Source organism: Alosa alosa, chromosome 2 (genome assembly GCF_017589495.1).
Source record: "Alosa alosa isolate M-15738 ecotype Scorff River chromosome 2, AALO_Geno_1.1, whole genome shotgun sequence".
Lineage (NCBI taxonomy): Eukaryota > Metazoa > Chordata > Actinopteri > Clupeiformes > Clupeidae > Alosa > Alosa alosa.
The window spans coordinates 14,993,719-15,017,678 of record NC_063190.1 but is presented as its reverse complement, the minus strand read 5'-3'; the positions used below and the strand labels follow the sequence as shown (position 1 = coordinate 15,017,678).

At 42.0% G+C, this 23,960-nt stretch overlaps 1 protein-coding gene across 8 annotated transcripts in view; it reads left to right on the top strand.

Annotated features, from left to right (window-relative positions):
• Window positions 1–17,392: 17,392 nt before the first annotated feature.
• Window positions 17,393–23,960, top strand: part of npas2 (neuronal PAS domain protein 2) — a 62,342-nt gene continuing 55,774 nt past the window's right edge. For 4 of the 8 annotated variants that reach the window (XM_048228038.1, XM_048228029.1, XM_048228019.1 and 1 more), the window contains exon 1: window positions 17,393–17,980. The gene's annotated coding sequence lies outside the window, so the exon portion shown is untranslated. Of the gene's footprint in view, window positions 17,981–21,146; window positions 21,170–23,960 lie in introns of those variants that run through there. The other 4 variants (XM_048228056.1, XM_048228047.1, XM_048227961.1 and 1 more) reach the window with 2 other exon arrangements.

Sequence of the window (23,960 nt, the reverse complement as noted above, 5' to 3'; positions counted from 1 at the left end):
AAATTTGACATTGGGACAGCCCTAAGCCCTTACAAATTTCGTGAGGATGCGCACCAAAGTCTGTGAGTGTGTGAGTCCGGACTTTGGGGTTGGCCCACAGAGTGCTGTATGACCGCAGCCTTGAGAGAATTGTCAAGCAGAGTCGATTCAAAAACTTGGGGGAACTTCACAAGGAGTGGACTGAGGCTGGAGTCTGCATCAAGAGCCACCATGCACAGACGTGTCCAGGACATGGTCTACAAGTAGCATATTTCTAGTGTCAAGCCACTCCTGAATCAGAGACCAGGTTAGAGCGTCTTACCTGGCCTAAGAAGAGACAGAATTGGTCCGTTGCTTAGTGATCCAAACTCCTCTTTTCACATAAAAACAGAATTTGCATTTCATTTGGATATCGGGGCACAGAAGTAGTTACTTGAAGTCCAGTTTGATGTTTCCACAGTGATGATTTGGGGTGCCATGTCATTTGCTGGTGTTGGTCCACTGTGTTTTATCAAGTCCAGAGTTAATGCAGCCTTTAGTGAGTCATCTATCCATCTGCTGACAAGCTTTATGGAGATCCTGATTTCCTTTTCCAGCAAGACTCGGCACCTGCCCACAGTGCCAAAACTACTAGTAACTGGTTTGCTTGGTATTACTGTGCTTAATTGGCCAGACAACTCGTCTGACCTGAATCTATGATTTATTGTCAGGAGAAAAATGAGACAGATGACCTCATAAAGCAACCTGGGCGTCTATAACACCTCAGCAGTACCACAGGCTGATTGCCTCCATACCACGCCACATTGATGCAGTAATTTGTGCAAAAGCAGCCAGGACAAGTATTGAGTGTATAAATGAACTATTTTAGTTCAGTTTTGGCTTTCATGAGCTGTAAGCTGTAATCATGAAAATATGAAATATATATATATATTCAAATTTTTTGAGACCCACCTGTATGTATGTCCATAAGAAGGCAAACTAGTGTGAAAGACATATCTATTTGTTTAGTTATATATGTTTCAACATAAACATGCCATAAACTATACCTGCTAGTGCTGTAATGGTAGGCTCACTGTAGTTTATAGCGAGTTTTATCTCGAGGTTTTTCAATTTTGTTGTCTGATCAAAATAGGAGAGTACCAGTATATCCAAACATGGAAATCCATAATTTGGCCTACCACGGTTGTTGTTGTTGTTGAATTACTTGCTCATTTCAGCTTGACCTACATTTCAGTTTCAATTAGAGGGCCACTCAGAGAGCACAGACCAACAAGGCCAAAAACACGCATGCTACAGCGTTAACAAAAAACTAACTTTGTCCTTTAGATCTGCTCCAAAATATAACAGGTTCTTTCTGGGCCCATGTTACACTGTTTGGACCAGTGAGTAAAGTACAGGGAAAATTAAGTCAGAGTAAGAGGTAAACTACAGGGAAGGACGATCACTTTTTGCTGAATAAAGCATCAGGGCGGTTTCTCAAGTATGTGGTTTAAAGTTAATTCTGAGAAAGTGTCAACCTCTTAATAGAAGAGGTTTGTGGCTTCATTCTCATAGGAAAAGAAAATGAAGGACTCTTTTTGGAGATTTACAAATTAACGAGTTAACTTGCCGAGGTTTGTTGCTTAACCATGTACTTGAAAGACCATCCAGGGCTGCTCTAATAAGGGTTTAGCTCTACTCTTAGTCTTAGTGAACTTGTCACTAAACCACACACTCACAATAGCCCTGCCTACAGCCAAACAAGCCACACCAGAAACAACCTCCCCAGTGGCAGTGCACTCCTGCCCTATGCAAGAACTCATGAGGCACACAGCTGTGGTTAAAACCTTTTCGCAATTGAATATGAATTTTCATAATCCAATATCCATTTCTTTATCCAATTTTGTTTTATCTATTGAGTATTCATTGACAGCCTATGGTTTAACGACAGGAGCGCATTCGCTTGCTACTGTAGGTCAGACCCAGGACCAAAGGGTCAGTGTTGAATAACAAAGCCCTGCACAATGGTGGGTGGGGATTTCATACATTTCAAATCCTTATTTGTCGATCCTTCCTGATGTCCTAGATCCTCCAAGGATGGAAGGAGAATGAGGAATTAAGTACAGATGCTGGGTAGAGGGTGACACGGGAATCAATTTTCACTCCCGTCCCATCCCGAGCCCACACAAATACTCCCGTCATATCCCGATCATGTGACTGCCTCCCCCCCCAAAAAAAAAATCCTGTCCTGCAAAATCCCGAGAGAAAGGCTCCCGAATCCCGTCCCACTCCCGTTTCATTCCCTATGTTGTCTAAAGCATTGGTTCCCAAAGGGTGGGTCGTAGGAGATTTTATTTGGGGGCGCCAGTATAGTGACAATTTATGTTGTGTAATAGGCCTAGCTTATACCTTATATAGCTTAGGAACTCCTTCTGCGCACATTTAGAACACCGCCAGAACGTGGATATCACTCGCAAAATGAAACAATATCTGTCGGGCGCCTACCACCATGCACAACCTTACAGTTGCAAAATGCAAGGGACATGAATCAGTTTATATTTGCACGAACAATAACAGATATCAGCTCTTCAACATGGCCCATTAAAATCTAGAAAGTATCATTTTAAATCATAAAAAAACCCTGCTGTCAACAATAGGCTAAAGCAGACATCCATAGACCGGACATGAGGTTTATTTGCGTCAATTGTAGATAGGCCTCTTTAAAGTTAATAGCAGTCTCTTCACATTCCATCTTATTTTGATTTAAAAAACGCAAAAAGTGCTTTTAGAAAGGCTATAATTTAAATGGACATGTAAACGCTATTTCCTCTTTCCAATCTTGCGAACTTCACTACAGTAAAGCTGCATTGCCATTTATTAGCTAGTTTCCCATAACAACCACCACATATATAGGCTAGTCGAGGTGACGAGGGTTATCAAGATCGACTTTGAACACAGTGAGCCATACAACTTGACAATTACACTGTATCATAGTGTTAATGTGTTGAGTAAAGCTACACATGTTTAGATTGATTTTGTTACCATGTGTGTTTATTCCTGCCGTTACAAAAACTAGCATCTCAGATAACGTTAGCGATTAGCGCACGCTGATATGGCAATAGAAAACACCTTCAGTTTTCGGTGTAGTCGCTGACGCTATTTTATTTGGCTTGTGAACATGGCAGCTGCTTTGTATTGCTCTGATAGGCTACTCTGCGGCTAGCAGTAGCCAATCAACAAACGTATTGTGAGTTGTAAGTGGTTCTCTTTTCTAGAAATGTCTTGCAATCTTTGGGTGCACTCACCGCATGTTTTAATTTAATCTCCGGCTCGGTTCCCCTCCCGCCCACTCCCGTTGATTTCTGCCCGTCCCGTCCCTATTACGTTACCAACAGTGAAATTGACTCCCGTACTGCAGGACTCCCGCGGGTCCTGCAGTACGGGAGTCAATTTCACAAAAAATTGTGACCCTCTAATGCTGGGTATCAATTTGTCCTTCCTCCTTTCCATCCTTTTCTTATGTCCTAGCCACTTATCCTGAGATGAGTATGGAGGAACTCAGGTAGGATACAAAGAGGATGGAGGAATCAAGGACATACATATGAGAGAAGAGATGTGCTTGTGTGGGTATCCACACTTGCTCAGTCATGCATTAAAAGATGATCACTGATGACACAGAGGCTGTCACGGCCAGCATGCCAGGATTGCAGATTGGACCCAAACGCAGACTCAGAGGGACCGAAGTAGATTCAAACTATATTTTACTGTGTCTTCTTTTACACAAAAACTTTTTAGAAAACTTAACAAGAACATAAAGTCTTAGAAAGACAATAGCAAACTGGACGAGAACATGCACAAACCTGACGAGAGATGAAATAATCCAGCAAAGCACACAAGACAGGGTTTAAATACACAACACTTAACAAGACTAACAAGGCACAGGTGGAAAGCAATCAAGGCAATAATTAGGGAACATGGCTCAGGTGAAGGGCGGAGACGAGGAACAAAAGCATATGACAAGGATAAACAAAGCAGCACATGGTTCAGAACACAGGAAGTAACAAAAGCACATAACAAGGGTAAACAAAGGAGCACGTGTTACATGACACAGGAAGTGACAAGGAACAGAAGACATGGCTAAATACAAAGACATCAATACAGGGCAGGGACATAATACACATGATACACAAGAAACATGAACCTGGACCTATAGATCCAGGACAGGATTGTGACAGTACCCCCCCCCCCTCCAACCTGGCGTCCACAAAACCCAAGTCCAAAAATCCAAGCTGGGTGGGTGGATGGCCAGGGATGGCACTGGAAGAGCAAACCTCTGAGAAGAGTTGGTCACTGGAGACAACGAAGAACTGGGTTCGGGACTGGATCGCATTTCAGGTGGTCGAGGACTAGAGGATGCTGGAAGATGCAGAGGAGCTGGAACTGGCGACTCCACTGGGTCCGATGTGGCATGGAGAGACCCCCGGCCATGACTTGGGCAGGATCTAGGAGCTCTGGCGTGGCTTGTTCGAGTTCTGAAAACTGCTGTGGCAAGTACCAGAGATTAGACAACCGACCCTGGGAGTGTAGGTCTTGGGAGGTCCGCTGTGTCTTGAGTGGAAACCTTAGGGCTCGGCCTGGCTTGAACAGGCACCGCTGAGACAGTCAGGACTTTAACAGGAACTGCTAGACCTGATGTGGAGTGAGCAGGGACAGCAGGGCCTGTTGAAGCAAAAATGGGTACCATTGGATGACCTGGGGCAGGGATATAGCTTGAGCACTAGTTATGGCATCAGCTGGATTACCAGACAGAGCTACCTCTCTTACTATAGCTGGCTGAACTAGGGAGCTGGGGCAGCGAGACAGAACGAGGTTTCGAATTCTGTCCTCTGGGGAATGGCTTGATAGCTAACCAAGTCCCCCAGAACCCATTTCTTGGTGGGAAGAAATCAGGATGGAGGCACGCCGGCCCGAGGTCAACTGACTCAGAGAACAACTCCTCCCCACTGGTCCACTCCTCGTCAGTGGCCCGTTCCTCCTCCTCACTGATCCACTCCTCGTCATTGGACCACTTATCAGTTCCGGGGACCGGCTTGGGTTCAGGGACATGTCTGGGAAAAGGCAAGACGAGTAGACATAGTTGGGTTCTTGGACTTGCCGTGGGTCGGAGCCAGGCTGGATTTGGCCTGGGTCACTACAGGAACAGTCTTGACATGGACCGGCACTGGACTAGAACTGGCGTCGAGTGAGGCAGGGCGAGAACTGGCATGGAGCTGCACTGGGGTAGAACTGAAAAGGACCTGTTTAGGGCCAGAGTTAGCAGGATCTAAACTAAGTCCTTTCTGAGAGTCTTGCAAGGCCAGCAAGCTCTTAAGTTCAGTAGTGTCAGTTGTCAGTCTTTCAAAACCAGGATTCCCCATGAGCATGGCTCTTGAGGAGAGGGTATTTTGCTGTTCCCACCAGAACTTTTTTGTTGATTGCCCTACAAGGAAAAACAGGACAATAGGCCTCATGTATGCAAACGTGAGGGATGCATACAGCGCCACCCCCCTTCCCCCACTGGGAAAGTCAGACCACAACCTCATTCATCTTCAGCCAATGTACAAGCCCAAAGTACAGAGGCTACCGGTTGCCACGCGCACCTTCAGGAAGTGGACACCTGAAGCGGATGAGGCTCTGAGAGACTGCTTCAAGTGCACTGACTGGAGTGTGTTACAGAATGGAGAGGGCTTAGAGGAGGTCACACATTGAACTGACTACCCGAACTTCTGTATGGACATTGTTGTTCCCACCAGAACTGTACGCTGCTTTCCTAACAACAAGCCTTGGATAACCAGCAATGTCAAGACCCTTCTCAATAGGAAAAAGATGGCGTTCAGAGAGGGGGACATGGCAGAGCTGAGGCGCGTGCAAGGAGAACTCAAAGTCAAGCTGAAAGAGGCTAAGGAGGACTACAGAAGGAAGGTGGAACAGAAGTTGCAGGAAAACGACATGAAGGAGGCATGGAACGGTATGAAGACTATCACTGGCCTGAAGAAGAGCAGCAGCTCTGTGGAGGGGGACCTGGACCAGCTGAACCACTTCTACAACAGGTTTGACTTCCCTGCTCCAGCTCCAATGGCAGTGGTCTGTCCACCACCCCCTGCTGACTCAGACACTGCTCTTGTTTGCGTGCCTGCTCTACCCCCACCTCCCAGTCTCTCCAGCTCTTCATCCCGGTGACACCCAACGACCTAAACCACCATCACCTCACGCCCTGCCCCCGCCTGACGCCTTTACACACTGACAAAATCCCCGCAAAATTATGTACCAAATTCGCGGAACGCCTGTCCTTTTCACATAGACGGAGGCAGAACAGTGGGACGAAGTGTCTTGCCAAATTTACTACCAAGCACCCTAGACTTTTTGCCTCATCGATAAGTTCCGGCACCAGTGTGAATGCGTTAAGGCGGAAAGGGGAATCTGGGCGAGCATTTTAATGCTATGTCCAGCCCACCACAGGAGATTGCAAATAAATCTAACTGATCAAAAGCAGCAATAGCAGAGACATTATGACAAACTTTTAAATTCACAAAGTCTCCAGTCATTTAATGCCTGCTAGAGTTGACTGTAGCTCGGAATGCAATTGGTTGCCATAATAAGCTATCCTAAAATCCAGCGATAAAACAAAGCATGAACTCATGAGCGTCTGTCTGCCCTATGTATATCCTCTGATTTTAATGTTTACAGATATCTAGGCGATATTTGTAACATTTATTTTGTATTTGGCCTGTTATAAAATCATGTAGACATGCATATACACATTGCTGCAAATTTAAAACCGGATTACTCTGGAATGGCTAACTGTACAGGGGAATGCTTTACACCTTTGTTCGGTAAGGTCTGCTGTTTATTCTGATGTATGGTTTGTCATGTGTTGAGGGAAAGTTTGCGAAGTATTCCACCAAGATGAATGGGTAGGGAGACGGGCGCAGAAAATGTGATTAGATTAAAGTTACTTGTCTCGCGAACCATTTACCACAACAACCAACCACTAACATTGTCTAAAAGCTAAGAAAAAGCTCTTTCGTGTGATACATGTGATGTCTGGGATGGATAGGCTACTTCGCAAGTAGTTCAGCAAATTTGGGTGGGACAGAAATACCTTTACAGAGCAAGCAGCTCTGGCCATATCTGGCTCACATGATGTACTTAAATGCATTATCACTTCACTACCCAACACGCGAACAAGAAAGAAAAGAAAAAAAACCCAATGAGCTTATGTTGCGATTTCCGATAGGCCTAGGCCTAGAGAAAAGACAGCTATGGTAACCTAACAATTAGGATTTGCTTAGCCTACACTGCTGTTTGGTTGTCCCAAACTTTGAGATGATCCATACTCGCATTAACTGAATCTTATCAACCCGAACTGCGATGTTCCAAACAGAGTGACTGTAGGATGCAATGCCTAATCTCACTGCCTTCGGCATAACTGCTAACAGTGCGCCTATTAGGCCTACTGTTAAACACCTGAAAAATATTAAGCTGCTGTTTTCTTTTCATGGTGAACACTACGCTTGAATGATTTATGACTGAATGGAACGTTGCGTTTTTAAGCGCCAGAACTGCTTATCACGTCGTGTGACAAAGTTTACACCAATCATCATCTTCTAGCCTAATGTATCCTTATGTTGAGATGTCCATTCTCTTTGCCCTATATCATTTGTGCGCGAAGCATGTTTCAATTAAGACAGTACACAGGCTTTTTAATTGTTGTAATATTTAATGATTTCATGAATAAAGCGTTGAAAATTTGTACGCACAGTGCATACAGGATTACGGCTGGCGGCGCCACTGACCAAGGCCACAGGTAGCCTGTGAACCTCTGATTTTCAAAGGGGAATCACTGCCAACGCAGGGGGCAACTCTTCTCTTCAAATTCCCTTCCAAATAACTTTTTATTGTCTGAAGACATCGATCGGAAGAATCTAACATTCTAAGCAACAGCCAGGGATGGGCAGTATTTCTAATACATGTATTTAAAATACGTATTTCAAATACAAAATACTATTTTGTATTTTATTGAGATAATGAAAATGCCTTCATATTTTGTTTCAAAATACTTCAGTATTGTGTATTTTTGTATTTTCAAAATACTGTAAAATACTTTTTGTGAAACACTGTGATGACATCTATCTAACTATCTATAAAGCACAAAATCTCTGTCTCTGTCTGTCTGTGGTACCCTTGCATGGTCAAGCCCCTCTGCTTTAGTAGAGAGTTTATTTTCCTTTGCTGGACTTTAAATTTGTCTATGTTCTCTGACCTGTGAAATATTTCAGTGCTATGGTAACTTTACAAGATACCTCAAACAAGGACATTTCCAATTTTGCACATTTTAAATCAGAAATGATTGATAATGTCATAATAATGGGCTTCTAATTGGCTTAACTGATTGTATGGTATTAATGTGACAACCTGATTTTTTATTTTTACTTTTTCTTATTTACATTGATAGAGGTTGTGCACACACCAGTTTCAGGTATATACAAAATTATTCATCTGTGATGAAACTGACCTGTGTGGTGGTGGTATTAAATAACTTAAAAGGTTAAAATTAAAGGTTAAAACTAACCAACGTCGTCTCTATCGCAGGAAAAAAATAGCGAGCAGCCTGATAACCAAATGAAATGCTCGGCGGGGCGGATGAGAGTGCTTGGCGGGATTCGGCCCGCGGGCCGCAGTTTGCCCACCCCTGCTATAGGCTATGACCACTATGTCCTTGCACTATTTTCCCCCATGATCATATTGTTTCAGTTATCCAAAAGGCTCGAAGGATGGTCTTTATTATATGGCAATTTTGGAATAATGACTAATAAAAGTGAGGGGAGGTAAGGGTCAGTGCTCATCTCCCCCCCCCCGCTGGCACCGACCCTGGCAGAGGTTTATATTGGGATGTCTAACATGAGGGGTCAGCATATCTAACCTGTTGACTGATTATGGAAGGAGTCTCTTGCTTTCAGATGTTTTTCCAGGTAGGGAAGGAATAGACGAAAATGGCTTTTAGAAAGAAGTATTTTGTAGTATTTTGAAAATACAAAAATACAGTATTTTATTTTGATACATTTTTGGCTCCTGTATTTTGTAGTTTATTTTGATACATTTTTAAGGTGGGTATTTGGTATTTTATTTGGAAATACATTTTGATGTATTTGTGCCCATCCCTGGCAACAGCAAAGCAACTTCACTTGCATTTGTACTACCTCACTATCAGTGCAACACTCACCTCCACCATCACAGGCTATCGTACCCCCACCATCACTGGATATTGCACCCCTCTCCCACATGGCGACCACGAACAATGAGGTGACAACGACTTCAATCAACAGCCATCAGACACACAGATCCCAGATGCACCCCTCCAGTCCTGTTCACCCTGTACACATCTGACTTCTGCTACAACACCAAGTCATGCCACATGCAGAAGTTTTCTGACGATACTGCAATTGTGGGGTGTGTCAGGGACGAGCAAGAGGAGGAGTACAGGAGCCTAGTGGAGGACTTTGTGCAATGGTGCAAACTCAATCACCTTCAACTCAACACTTTAAAGAAAGGAAATGGTGGTGGATTTCCGCAGGTCTAAGCCCGCTCTGCTACCAGTCTCCATTGATGGGGTCAATGTGAAGGTGGTAAGCACCTACAAGTATCTGGGTCTCCACCTGGACAATAAACTAGACTGGTCAGCCAATACTGACGCACTCTACAAGAAAGGACAGAGCAGGCTGTACTTCCTGAGGAGGCTGCGGCCCTTCAATGTGTGCAGTAAGCTCCTCAGGATGTTCTACCAGTCTGTTGTTGCCAGCGTCCTCTTCTATGTAGTGGTATGCTGGGGAGGAAGCACAAAGAAGAAGGATGCTGGGCGACTTGACAGGCAAGGAAAGCTTGCTCTGTAGTGGGAGCTGAACTGGAGTGCATCACTTCAATATCTGACAAATGGACCCTGAACAAACTGATCAACATTTTGGACAATGAGTGTCATCTACTCCACAGCACTATTGTAAAGCAGAAGAGCCTGATCAGCTGGAGACTTCGCTCCCTGCCTTGTACAACAGACAGTGGAAGTCAGAGGAAGTCATTTGTCCTCAGGGCCATTGAACTGTTCAATGCTTCACATTGAGGAGAGATAGACTTCTCTGCATAGTCTGTCTGCCTCTCCACCCTCTCCATGTTTGTGTACTGTCTGTCCACTAGCCACTTTTTACCACTGTCTTACTGCCATATATATATAGTTTTTTTTTATATTACCTTGCCTACTCTCTTATATGTCCATATTTATTTTATGCTGGTCTCTAGACTTTATTCTTGCACTGTTGCACTGTTGGACTTACTCATTTGCACCATTACACTCACTCACACAGAGCCCTTTACCTTACTATGCACAGAGAATCACAGGCTCAATCCCTGCCTTAGTCATTGCAAGCACCTCATGATTAATCACCCACTATGTGGATACTGTTTTTAGACTTGATTTAGATTTAGTGTTATTTAGTACAATTTGTATTTTAGTATATTCTTTATCTTCTACTGTCCTTATCGCTTAGTTATACTTATAAACTTTTAATTACTTTTTCTGCTGTAAGTGAATGTTGTGTGTGATGTCTGTATGCTACCTTGAATTTCCCCTTGGGGATCAATAAAGTATCTATCTATCCAGCTATCTATCTATCTATCCATCCATCCTCCATAAGACCAATAGCAGCAATCTGATGCTCGACATCACTGGTGCTGCTGATAGCAAAACTTGGAAACAAGGAACAAAAGCATATGGCAAGGGTAAACAAAGCAGCACATGGTTCAGAACACAGGAAGTAACAAAAGCACATGACAAGGGTAAACAAAGGAACACATGTTACATGACACAGGAAGTGACAAGGAACAGAAGACATGGCTAAATACAAAGACATCACTACAGGGCAGGGAGATAATACACATGATACACAAGAAACATGAACCTGGACCTATAGATCCAGGGCAGGATTGTGACAGAGGTATCACCTGTTGTTGATAAGAATTCAATTAAATTATTCTTCAGTCATCTTAAACAAACCATGAATTAGGCTGACTATGTTTAAGTCTTTTGTTATTGCAAACGATCTTGACATAGATAGAACACCATCTATGCCAACACCTCCAGAGTGAGAATAGCTTTTTCTCCTCTGAATCATTCCATCAGGCATTCTACTTATTATTCAGGCTTTATTGACTACTGTCTGACTGGAATTTACACAGCTATTTATTGCTCTTCATGGCATTGCGGCTGCAAACGTAATCTAGTTCCACTTGTGTAATGACAATAAATATATTATATTCTGTTATGACAAGAAATCAAGGATGTTAACATATATTCAAAAGGTAGGACTATGAAATAGTGAAGAGGCACAAAAATAACCATTAAGTTTGTTACATACAAGGCCTTCATTTAACTGCATGATTTATCATAATTTTCCTTGTCTGCTGTTCCCTATTCAGAGCAATTGCAGAGCCTTAGTCTCCTGTTAAGACAATACATTAAGCTAAATATGTTATTGCATGAATCCCAGACTGAATAGATTACAGCTGGATTGCTACTATTGCACGACAGCTTTTAAAAACCACATGATATGAAGAATTCAGTTAAATCATTCTTCACTTGTTTTAAGCAAACCATGTATTGAATTAGGCCAACTTCACAGTGAGGTCATTGCAGACAATCTTAGTTAGTGGTTTTAAATATCTGGGAGTACACATCTCTGAGGACCTGACCTGGGCTACTCACATCCAAGCTCAGGTTAAAAAGGCCAGACAACGAATGTACTACCTGAGACAACTGGAAATTCAGGTTCCCCCAGTGATTTTAAAAACTTTTTACACTGCTGTGTATCACTGTGGTATGCTAGCTCTATCCCATTTTAATAACATTATTTATTATAATTATTATTCATGTCACTTTATTATTTTATTCAATTGTTTATGATTAATTTCTACTTTTAATATTGTATCTGTTTTACTTAAATTCTTTCTACTTTACACAGTCATGAAGCTAACGAGGCTTACATGTCACTTTTTGCTATACTGATATAACTGTGTATGTGATGAATAAATCTCTCTCAATCTGAATCTTGATATAGATATGAGGCCTACACTACAGCTTAATGGAAAAATCTTAGTCTGGAAGTGAAATAGTTTGTTGTTCTCATAAAATAGTAATAATATATAGTAATAATATATATATATATATATATATATATATATATATATATATATATATAAAATCACAACCTTCTAAGTGTCATTGTTTTGTTTTCTTTGTTTGACTGAATATCTAGTTTTGCTCATAAACTGTCTTATTGGACTGGTATTGCTGGAATGTCCACCTCCACCTTGGACAATACATCATGTATTTCAGTTGAAAAATACTTGCTCCTTGTTTACTCTCCTTGTTCCTTGGTTCCTCTGAGGAAATGTCCATCATGATTTCCCCGGCATGAGCTTTGGGGCCGAGCACAGAGGAAGCATGCAAATTATGACTGGGTATTGTCCTCTTGAATGTAAGTGAGGAGGGAAGCCTTGAGCTGTTCAGAGTGCAGGATGGACTACAATGATTGGTTAGGTCCCTTTAAACACGGACGCTGATGCCTGATTACGTTTTTGAACATTCTGCATTGTGATGTAATGAGCAGTTTCTCTAAATGCTCAGGCTATGAGTCAGAACATGTGAAAGTGGAATAAATGTTAAAAAAAGTTGCTCCAAAAAGACATGGAAGGTTTAAACAGTGAGAGACGGAAAGACTGAGAACATGTCTGAGTCTTTGAGAGGAAGAACTGCAGGGCTGGGGGTGGAAGAGGGGCGGTGTGGAACTGGGGTTCTGGAATTTCACTGTCCCCAGGACATCATGATTCTACTCCATTGGTCATCGACCGCCCTCATCTGTCTACTGGCTCCTCCAGCCTTACGTAATCTGCCTGCTTGAGGTCCTGACATGCAGTGCTCTAAATAAGACCCAGGTTTTCGAGGAAACCTTAAGTATGTTGGGTGTGTGGAGACAATCAATGTTATTTTACATCAGCCCCTTGTCTTGCAAAGAAATAAAGCTTATTCTCCCTCCTGTCTTTTTTCAAAATGTATTTATATTTATATTTTATTTTTTATATTTTTTCACCCAGATAATAAAGGAGAAATTGTAATTGAATATTAACAACCAGGGGAAACAATGTAAATTAAAAGGTAAGACGTGTTATAAGAGAAGTAGTAATTGGAATGGTAGTAACATTTTGAGCAGATTATATGCATGTTCTCATATTTGTACATCACTATACTGTCATGCCTTTTATGACTTTCATATAAGACAAAAATTGAGAATATCAGAACATTTCTGAATAATGAATTATAAGAGTGCATACCGCAGCAAAGATACCCTCTGTCTGGAGATTGAGAAGGCTCCAATTTCAAAAACTAGCCTCTTTTTCTGACGTTGATAAAATCAAAATCTCTCAGCCACCTAGACAACCTGGCACTGGCTTACTCTGTCAAGGCGCTCCAGTATCTGATGTGAAAACTTGCCTATTTGTGCCTTACACACATTTGTATGTGTCCAGTATGTTTTTTGTTTAGTTTATGCTCTCCACACAAATTTGTATTGTACATGTATTTTAAAAAATAATAGATTACAACACTGTTGCCACAGAGTTACTGTAAAATTAAGTATCAGTAGCGACATACTGTACAAGTACATTGCGGTAGCCTAAGGGCACCATACTGCAAAAGACACAGTTAAGATATTGTAACGGCTTAGTTCCAGTAACTCTCTGTCAACAGTGCATATAACAGTGAACAACACTATATTACAAAATATATTCATATTTCATTAAGTAAAAGAATACATTGTTATGTATACATAAACAGTTTTTGTGCTGGTTTGTTTAGAGGTCATGTAAAGTAGTTGTCAGAATTTAAAGTAAGTATGCAATCATTTTATATGCTAGGCTTTGACCGTAATCTGAGAACTTTTTTTCTTTCTCTAAAGACTGCCTTTCTTATCCTGTTCTTTAGATAGATAGATAGATAAATACTTTATTGATCCCCAAGGGGAAATTCAAGGGTCTCAGTAGCATACAGACATCACACACAACATGCACTTACAGCAGAAATGGTAAATATAAGTATAAACATATAACTAAACTCCACTGTACAATAAAGACAGTAGAAGATAAGAAAACTAACAAAACTAAATACTAAATATACTATATAAGTTAAATTAAAAAAGTCCAATGTGCTTGATTATTATCGTATTATTATTATCGTATCGTATTATCGTATAATATGGTTGGATTCAAACATGCAGGATATTCTGTCGCTCTGCATGTATTTGTGAATGTAGCTATTGGTGTGAACGTGCACATATGTGTGTGTATATACAGTACCCTCCAGAATTATTAGCACCTCTGCTAAAGTTGACTAAAAAGAGGAATATAAAAATCTTTTGGAAATTGATCTTAATGCCTTAATTAAAAAAATTCACGAGATCAGAATGGTATAGGGGAGATTGTATAGACTTGTTTCCTCACAACGTATGCAGTATGAAGGCTCCTGAGGACCTCCCTTACTCCATCTAAACAATAGATTACATCATCAGCAGCAGGTGTGTCGAACAAACATGGAAATTCTTCTCTTACGTAAGCACTTGCAGGCACAATGACAATGTCCAGTTCAAATTAAGGATGAAGGGCATGAGAAGGTCATTGAGAGAGAGGGCCACCCACCTCGGCCCTAAAGAAGCTGTAAATATTTTGCAATGAAGTGTAAAATCTCACAGCCCCCATTCCATGTGTCTGGGGCAGTCGCTGCTGATTGAATATCTCTGCTGTTTTGTAGTATGCTGTTTGTAGTTTCAATGTCATGACTTTTAAATATTGTGACTATGCTAATTATAGTGTAGTTATTGAGTTGTGGTTGTGTAGTGCACAAACTGTGAAAATGACGATTAAAACCAAAATCTCTGTATGACATTTACATATTGTTAAACACCCACACACTAACTGTGTTGTTTGAGATGGTATTCTTTTGAATGTAATGAGAACATGAACTAAAAATGCACTTGATGTTCAGTTAAACCACAGTTTCTGAAATGTTAAAGGTCACAAATGTGTCGGGTCACGTAGGCTATGCAGACATGGAAACGGTGAATAAGGGCTGGACCAGACAGTGTCATAACACTGGTGAAAATACTGCCAAACTGGCAGGTCTTTGTTTGGTAGAGCTATACCGTTTACCAAAATCATTCACTGTCGCTGTCTTCTTCTGAAATAGGACACATCCCCACTGTCGCCATGGACACAGGTTGGACTCATATCCTGTATTTTGATTGTGCAATAGTAACTAAGGGTGATTGCCATGGAGATCTCTCCCCCCTCCCTCTTTCTTTCTGTCTCTCCCTCCCTCCTTCTCTCTCATCCTCCCATTCATGGCAGAGCAATCCATAAATGTTGGGTTTGAGGTAAGAAAGGCAGAAATTATTACATTCTCCCCTCACAAGATTGTCATGAACTTCTAGCTTTTGAATTGAAGGCATTTATACAGACCCTGTAAACCTAAAAGGACCTGGGGCAAAAAAAAACGATTACTGCGGCATTAAAACCCAGAAGAGTGGGAGGCCAGCCTCGCTGGAGGCTGCGCTGGATTTTCTCTTTCCCACTGCCTCCCTCAAGAGAACAACACAAACAGACGTCTACAAACTGAGCACGCCTGGTCTTTAATCAGCCAAAGAGGACACATTATTGTAACACCTCTCTCCTAGTTATTCTCTACTGGCTTCCTTCAGTGGCAAGAATTAAATTTAAATCTCTCACTTTGGCCTATAGATCACTGACTGGATCTGCTCCCTGCTATCTTAATTCAATGATCAAGATATATATCCCTAGTCAAATTCAAGACTTTTCCTCAGTGGTTCCTTGTTGGTGGAATGAGTTGCCCAGTGCTCTCCGTTCCTGTGATAGTTTTGGGTCTTTCAAGAGGGGTCTAAAGGCATATCTGTTCAACATGCACTTAGTTTATTAAGCGTTTCTTATGCGCTATGGTTTGTATATTATAGTATTTATTTATTTTTATTACGCTATATTGATTGAATTGACATTGTTGTTTATTATTTCTATTCTCCTTAATGTAGTCTTACCAACTTTTTAAATTGTTTACTGTTAAATTGAACTTTGTATTGTTGTTATTTGTATGCCGCTTTGGACAAAAGTGTCTGCTAAATACCATATCCTTAACGCGAGCAGGCCCCCCATAGGTTGAAGTTCATCTGTGGAGATGGAGGTAGAAGGGTGGGCCCAAAACAATCACTTGTTACCAATTTTGATTCTGTTATTTATTACATTTACATGTAGGCCTATTAATTTAACAGACGCTTATATCCAAAGCAACTTATTATTTATTCTGATATAGGCCTACTGTTGATTCTGTTTAATCTTCTGAAATGTCCAACATTGCCTTGCCCTTCAATAGTCTATGATTTTCAACAGTATCATCAACAGATAAAATGTTGGTTAATTAATCTGAACAGTGTATTTTTTCATAACTAAATGCGTTCGTAATTGCCTAAGTGCATATAATGCATTGTACAACAGCATGCATGATGCCAATATATCTTATAGTTTTATTCCTTGATTTCTTCATCCACCAAGCGCACAATCATCACGTATGTTGCCTATACTGTACGGGCAGAATTTGTAAATCTGAATGGTCAAATTGAATGAGTCTGTCTTATTGCCAATTAAAAGGACAATGTGCCAGTGAAGTTGTGAACTTTTATTCAATAACATCCACATTGGGAGAGAGAGAGCTTTAGGAGACTATACCGGTCATACGGATGGAATGTGCCACTACGTGACTACCACATCCAAGAAGGATTGTTTTTCATAAGATTATTGGCCATAATAACTGACTGGCTTTGAACAACCCTTCGCGTGATTTACGCTCTGTGATGTTGCCCCCTGGGGTACAAATTGTACCGGGTTTGCTTTATCGACAGTAGTATCATTAACAGCAAAGCACAAAAGCAACCAGTCACCAGATGGCAATCGCTGCTCTGTGTGACCTAGTTAAAACCCCCAAGAGTTCAATCCGATTAAAGTGAATTGTCATTCAGCGCTGAATACATTTACGACCATCATATCATATATTCGTATAGGTATATGCACAATAATAAATTAAAATTATAACAATAATAATGATAATGATGATAATAATATAAGATAGCCTACATAAATAATACAGACTGACGGACGGTCTCTCAGTATTCCCTGAACCTGGGGTTGTGTGGGTCCATTCAACATTTTCACTGGAGCTAATTAACCGAAACATCGCTATAAGTCTACAAATACGCCTTATGAAACAATAGTTGTTGCGTAACCAAACACTGAACACACGTCATATGGGTTACTGAGTCCTCATTCCGTCTGTGGAAGCGCTAGATAGCTGATTCACCAAAGTAGCCTATAGCCTTCAGTCGTCTGTTCACTCGATGCAAACGACACTACAGCCGCTCTGAAAAACGTTTAACCTGGAAACGTTGAAACAAATCGCCCACAGACAATCTGCAATCACACTGAAATACAAAGAGAACTCTGCCAGTAGGCTAGACATTGTACCAGCGCGACAGCCCAGTGCGTGACACCAGAAGGCACAGGGCGAGCGCAGGCTACTCTCATCTGTGCGTATCCCTCCGTCTATAGCGAATCCGGACAGGGCTCGCTCCTTACGGTCACTCCCCATTCCATTTAAGGTGCGACGACGGCTGATGACGTAAAGAGTGAGGTGTGTGTGGGATGGAAAATGAACATCAGTGAATGAAAAAAGCGCTTGGAAGTCACTCATTGCCCACAGAAACGGTGCCAGTTACATAACTTGATTTCACGAGTAAGGCGAGGTGAAAAGCTCTCTCTGTCTCTAAGTAAGAGATTCATAATCTCTTTCTATTGGAATCGGCGTCTGGTTGCTCACCAATGCATGGTAAGAAAGCTACATTTATATTCTTTCTTGCGATAAGTGTGTCACAGTCTAACAAGTGTGCAGCACCTTATAACGGACCCCGTTGACAGGACGCTGCTGGCTTGAATGATAGTCTGAACTTGAAAATGAAGAAAGGTGTGAAGGCGAGGCGTGATTATGTTTAGAAAGCAGTGTTGAAAAGCTGTTCTTTGCTGTGTTTAATAATTGTAGCCTAGTCTTATTGTCATAATAATTTGCTTCTCCATCCTAGCTTCTTTGCCTGTTCAGGTGGACAGCCTATAGCAAGCATCAACTGATTTAAAAGTTATCCATAGCGTTTTACAATATGAAAATGGAGACCGCACCTAATATTATGATGATATCAATATAGGCCTATACTTGGAATACTTGAAAACAAAAAAGTCAGTAAGAACTGGAGCGAAGTAGAATGACAGGGACAGTCTCAGGATATGTATTTGGGACAGGCATGCTGGTTGTGTTCTATTCTATTCATTCTATATCGTAAAGAATTCCGTCTTTCTTGGATGCTGTGGCAGTATGTAGTCTGTTAGAGATATGAATGCATAACGATAAAAGAAAATCAATTACAGAAAGACTGCTAGTTATGTAACACATGACTTGAGAACCATGAGCCGGTTGCAGTGACGTCATGCCCTGGATTTTGTTGAAAAAAAGTTCAACCCCGGCTGCTTGGTAGACGTAACAGGCTGAATGTTGCCCCGCGGCACTCTTCACTGCCTCTGTCGCTCGATGTTGAAGAGTGCCATTACATCTGGTCTCGTCTTCGCTGTGATGTGTTCTCATCTCAAGAAGGGATCAGTGGTGATCAATAGCCCCGATCAATTGTCCAATTAGCTGATCCGACAGCACGGGTTGCTCCACTTTTTCTTGCTAAGTCGACCTTTTTACAGGAGGACTCTATTCATACTCTTCATAACTTAATTTACCATGAAGAATTGTGGGGTCTTTGAGACCAACGTCCTGTCATGCTTAGTCTTATGCTGCCCTCCCACCTCCCTTTGATCCCAATTAATAATATTTATCATTGTTTAAGCCTTTGGCAGCTAGTTTGTCTTCTCTGACCTCATAAATATGGAGGAAATTAGGGCATAATAATTGAATAATAGTGTTAAATGGCCTGTCATGCCTCAGCCCGTCTGTACAATTGCAGGCATTTAGACTATCTGCTATTGCAAATGAACCACACTGCTTTTGTGAAAGTATTCTCAACAGTTTTCCTCAGTGCATAATAAGCGGTACAATGGGCATTGTAACTAAAAAGACAGTCTCCCGGGGGCTCACCAGCTCCCTCTCGGCAGGAGGGGGCTTCAGAAATATTCTTCCAAGGGGCCCTCCGTTTTTGAGGAATGCCAGTGGAAGTGCTGAGGGCGAGAGCCTCTCTTGAACCTGAATGGTGGAGGTCATATCCATCTCGAAATATGCCAAAAGCAACAGCCCTGTCCCACTTTTCCCCATTATGTTCCCTCCGCACCTTTTCTTCATGTTGTCTCATGTTCTTTTTTTTCTATCTAATTCCCCCCTATTCTGTCTTTTCTTCCTTGTACTTCTTTGAATGTGGGTGTGTGTGTGACCCTCTACTCAATCCACTCAATTTCAACCTGAATGTCCCTGAATTCACCTCTTTGATAAGATCCTAATGTCACCAAAAAACCCTGCCCCCTTTAAATTAGAGCTCCTCCCATGTATGGTGGCTTCCTGCTGTAATTTTCCCATTTTGGTCAAAATAGAGATTGTGGTCCTGGTGTTGGAAGGATTTCAGTGGCAATGGGATTAGTTACTTTTGCAACTTAGACGTGTGTTGCTATTTCTAGCCATGGTGTTACAACATGGGAATTAACAGGGCATTGGCTTTTCACTTTTTGTTGTGTTCTGTCCTGTTCTGTTCTGTTCTGTTCTGAAGTCTTAGTTCTCTTGTCATTATACAAGAAAAGCATTTTGGTAAACCTAGTTCATTGTGCGTTATTTTGATGTTACTAGTCATTGAAACATGTTCTAATGTCTTAATGTCCCTTTACCTGAAACTGTTTGCATTAGTACAGCACTAACCAACATCCTGTTGCTTGTTTGTCAGGCCTGTATACATTTTCCTGTGTTATGAGGAATGTAAGACTGAGATTGCCTCCAGAGGACAAGCTCTGGTGCCCTTTGCTCCTCCACACCTGTTTTTGCCAAAGCAGACAGTTTTATCTTGCGAGACTTTGTATGGAAATCTCAGAGAAGCAAAAGGTCAGCAGAGTTCTTGCACTCTGGCCACATTAATCCAAGGTCATTGGCATATGGACCAGCCATTGAACTGGGTAGTGCTGCAACCAGTTATACTGCCACTTGACTCTCTTCTAATTTGTCTGTGTGTGTGTTTTAAGAAAACACAGTTCAAAGTCCTGGTAATGTAGAGTGCCTCTCTGAGGTTTTGTCTCTCTGTGTGGCTGAACAGGATGTAAAAAGCAGATCTTGTAGCAAAATAAAGCAAATAAGTTCAAGCGGAGATGGAGAGCTTTTCTAACAAGGGGGATCAATGTTGGAGTCAGCTAAACACCCACAGGGCAGAGCAGATATCTTGGAGCAAAAAGCAAAATCCAGAAGTGCAACACAGTTTTGGATAGAGGTGAGCGCGTAGGTGTCCGACAGTCACTGAGCCTGAAAGTGCAACTACACTCCACCCCACAGGTATTTTTGACAGAAGGTAAAAAGTGAAAGCTGTTAGAAACACTTTAATTGTGTCTCAAATTCAAGGCCTGCTGGCCAAAAAAGTTGCACCCCATCAAGATTTCATACCCATGCGAATGGATTTTTCAGTGGCATGAGGCCAACCACCGTGACTAATATTACAGGTGTCTAGGTCATTACGCAGCTACAGAACTGCTGGCTGCCAGGCCCCTTCAGAGCTGTTTTCGTGCTGTGGTTGTCTCATCTCACTTTGTTATGTCTACGTATGGGAAACCAGACTAAATAGAGAATTCTTCCTGGGAGAGGAGAACTCATCAGGGAAACCTCTGATTGGGCAGGTTTCCCACGGTGTGATTTGATTGGATGTGCTGTAATAAGTGCTTGGTTTTTACGGCATAATGCAATGCTGCTTTCAGAAACTGACATAGCATTTGAGGTGATTTGGCCTGAGCTTGGACAATGTAACTTAATTTCCAGTGGATTTCCAAGTACTTTTATATGGTAGGTTGTTGTTGAACAACTTTAATGTCAGTTCAATTTTTCCAGATAGTACAGCCTGTGAACACATTTGAAAAGGTAGCTGACTGTAGTTTTTCAACGTCACCGGGTCTGGTGGTGTGATATGTGTGTGATATCTGATTGGGTAATCTCTCTCACACAGAGTCAGAATGAGGTTAAGTGTTGATGCGATGAAGTAAAGTGTGCGGTGAACTAGTTGCCAAGGGCAACACACACACACACATACATCACACATCTCACATGCATGCGGGCATTGTTAATACAGCATTACTTCCGCTGGTGTTCATCATTTCCATTATTTTCTTTTAATTTCTCACTCACTATTTCTCACGTGAGTGTATATCAGTATGGGTGTGTGTATGTGTGAATGTGTGTAAGTGACAAAGGGACTAAGAGAAAGAGAGAGAGAGAGAGAAGGAGAAGAGAGAAAGAGAAAAAGTTAGGTAACGGATGACATGGTGGCCGCTACTGCGCTGTTACGCTGTTCGCTCCAGGAGGGAAACTGGGTTACTAGGGCATGTTCTTCTAGCTCAGACGCGGCGCGCGCGCGCACAGCCTCCGCCGGAGCTGCTTACAGTGACTCGACAGGCAGAAATGGCTCTGCAGACTCTGCCCTGCCTGATAAGACCTAATGAATGACTGGCCCTTTAAACACTGCTCTCTCTCCCTCTCTCTCTCTCTCACACACGCACACATGCACACACTAACTCACTCTCTCATTCTTTGTCTATCTATCTATCTATCTTGTTCTCTTTCTCTGCGTCTCTTTTCACCTTTTCACTCTGTCCCTCTTTAGCTCCCTCTTTCTTTATGTCACCCTCTGGTTGTTCTTCTAATCTTTCTATCTCTCGCTGCCTCCCTTTCACACTCATGCTCTGTCTTTCTCAGTATCTGCCCATCTCTCAGTCTCTCCCTGTCCCTTTCACCCTCTACCCAATTTCTCTCCCTCCCCTTCTCTCTCTATCACAGTTCAGTGGTGAATGTTGAAACTCCTGTGTGTTAGTTCTCTTATCCGGACTGTGGTTGTGAGAATGTTGATTAGTGGATTGGCTTTGTGTTAACCTGGTCCGACCTGCAGGGTGTGTGAAATACTTATTAGTGAGGGAAACTATTGTACTTTCAACAGTATAATTTCTAAAGTAACGTATGTACAGAAAGGTACAGAATTGACCCTATGTTGACCATCTTCAATTTCTATCATGAGAGTGAATTTGTTTGTTCATTTTAATTCTTATGATTAATTCTACACCAAGGCAGTGTTGACTGGAGGCTGGGTGTGGCCCTGATCAGGCCCACATCTGGCTCTGTGTAGGGTGCATTCACACTAGACCGCTTGGTCCGGAACCGAGTTCGTTTGGACCGATGGTTCGGTGATTTTTGCTAATGTGAACGCAGTCTACCGAACCCGGGTGCGGAATAGGGTCCGCTAGAAAACAGGGGTCTGAGGTACGGTTCGTCAGAACGCCAGTGCGGTTTGAATGCTATCTATTCCAAAACTAGAAAATAAACTGCCGTTTATGCGACGTTGCCAAGCGATATTTATAAAAAGAAGCTAATGTTTATGACATAAATAGACCCAGGTCCGCAAACAAAAATGTAATGTGAACAGAGACCAGCTGGGTCAGGGCTAGGGGGGAGTAATCACACTCGGGGACAGTACAGTTAAATGGACCCAGTGTGAATGCGCCCTCAGACTCCACCCCTGTGAGGGTCATGCTGTAGGTATTTCGACTGGGGTTAAAGGTTAAGCCAAGTTTGTGTCTTCAAAGAGGAGGTTCAAGAAAAACAAAGTATGTCAATTGACAGTACACACAAGGCCACTTATAAAGTGATTGCCATTTTCATGAAACATGTTATTTCACCAGAGTTGAATTCAACAATCAATGTTTCCAAACGCCTAAGATGACATCATTAAGTACCTTGTTTTGTCCACAAAAGATATTCAGTTTACTGTCATACAGCAGAAAGTAAAGCAGAAAATATTCCAATCCGCAGACTGCCTGTCGCTGGAGCTGAAAATGGCAAATTGAGCTTTTCCGTGTCATGCATATGCATTCGAGGGTCAGGGGAAAGTGGGAGTATCGTGTTCAAAGATGGGAGAAGAAGCGTAAAATGCGCCTAATTAGGTATTCCCCTGTATACGAAAACTGCCCAGGAAAGCGCACGTCTGTTTTGCGGTGAAATATTTCCGCCTTGTAAAAGCAGGTGTCAGTCAGAGAACACTTTCTTTCTTTCTTACTTTCACTTTCACATTGTCATCAGTTAACTTCATTCAACTGCGCTTGTGACTGAAGTATGCGTTCAGTTGTGAATGTTCAAATTGTGGTAGGGAGCGGGGAAAGGCGCTGATTACCCGATGAGCTACAGGTATGACAAATAGCACGTAAACCGAAGATCTACTGCGTTCGCTTTCTGTGGTTTGGCCATGCTGTTGATAACGCTACGTCCGCAAATGTACGTACATCCGGTCCTGAGTGCTTTTTATAGTTGACTGCAATGACATGAGTGCATTTTTTGGGAGCCTTCTGTGCCGCTTGGCTATCACCCTTTAATCTTTGCCTTTCCGTTTACCTTTTCTTTTTCTCCAACGCGTTGGTTCTCAGCTAGATTGTTTCTCTCCTTTTCCCTCCCCCAGCTATCAGCAGTTGACCTTTCTCAGCAGTATGGTGGGGTCACAACTCAGAGTTTGAGCTCAAAGAGGCAGATGTCCAAACCCGTCTGCTTGTGACCTACATTCACTCAGCCACTTTCAACACACACACACACACACACA